The sequence below is a fragment of the Lemur catta genome, chromosome 8 (assembly GCF_020740605.2).
Source record: "Lemur catta isolate mLemCat1 chromosome 8, mLemCat1.pri, whole genome shotgun sequence".
Lineage (NCBI taxonomy): Eukaryota > Metazoa > Chordata > Mammalia > Primates > Lemuridae > Lemur > Lemur catta.
The window spans coordinates 61,398,589-61,399,437 of NC_059135.1; the positions used below are offsets into that span (position 1 = coordinate 61,398,589).

The 849-nt window shown below is 36.5% G+C and overlaps 1 non-coding gene across 1 annotated transcript; it reads right to left on the reverse strand.

The window, feature by feature from the left end:
- Positions 1–379: 379 nt before the first annotated feature.
- LOC123644296 lies at positions 380–518 on the reverse strand. The gene has a single exon (XR_006737103.1). It is a non-coding gene; the product is annotated as a U4 spliceosomal RNA (small nuclear RNA).
- Between the last annotated feature and the right edge of the window lie 331 nt (positions 519–849).

Below are 849 nucleotides of genomic sequence, written 5' to 3' on the forward strand. Positions count from 1 at the left end.
TTTTTTCTAAATCCTTAGCCTTCCAATCTCATACTCGCTTTCTCTATTCGTGTTCTGGGCTACAAATAATCTCAGAGGGAGATAGCCCTACAGATCTCTCACAGTACCGAGACCAAGTCAGTACTCCTACTTGCTCATTTATTCCTGAAGCCCTGAAACTAATTCTATCCTTAATCTAATCTCCAGGTTTACTTATTCCACACACACACCATTTGTGGAAGAGCTCACCTTGGGTTTCATTGGAAGGATGTAGTTTCTTGGGTCTAGTCTCCTTAACTGCCTTAATTTCTTATTTTCTAAAAAATAATTGCAAGGGAAGGTGCACTGATTTTTGTAATCCATGATCAAGTTACCTTTTATTATTATTATTATTATTCAGTCTCCATAGAGTGTCAAAAATTGCCAGTGCTGACTGTATTGCAAGTTATCAGGGTCGGGTACTGGGAAAAGTTTTCAATTAGCAATAATCACACTTCAGATAAACCTCATTGGCAATGACACTGCCACAGGACAAAGTTACGCTACCTTTGATCCTGTCATTTCCTGATACCTGAGGACTTTGCTTCTGTACCCAACTCTAAGCTGTTTATCTTGAGTCACTCCTTCTTCTACTTTAATACATCATATTTTTTTTCTTGTCTTAAAAAACAAACAAAAAACAACCTCTAATGAATCCTTTCTTTGCTGCTTCACAGCAAAAGTTATCAACTTGTATCTTTTATTTCATGGAAAACATGTTAATAGTCCAGCTTTTTCATTCTACTCTTCGTCAACTGTAACCTCTGCAATTTTACATCTGACTCCACTCTTCTGAAAAACGCTTGTTTAAAATTTCCAACATTCCATTTA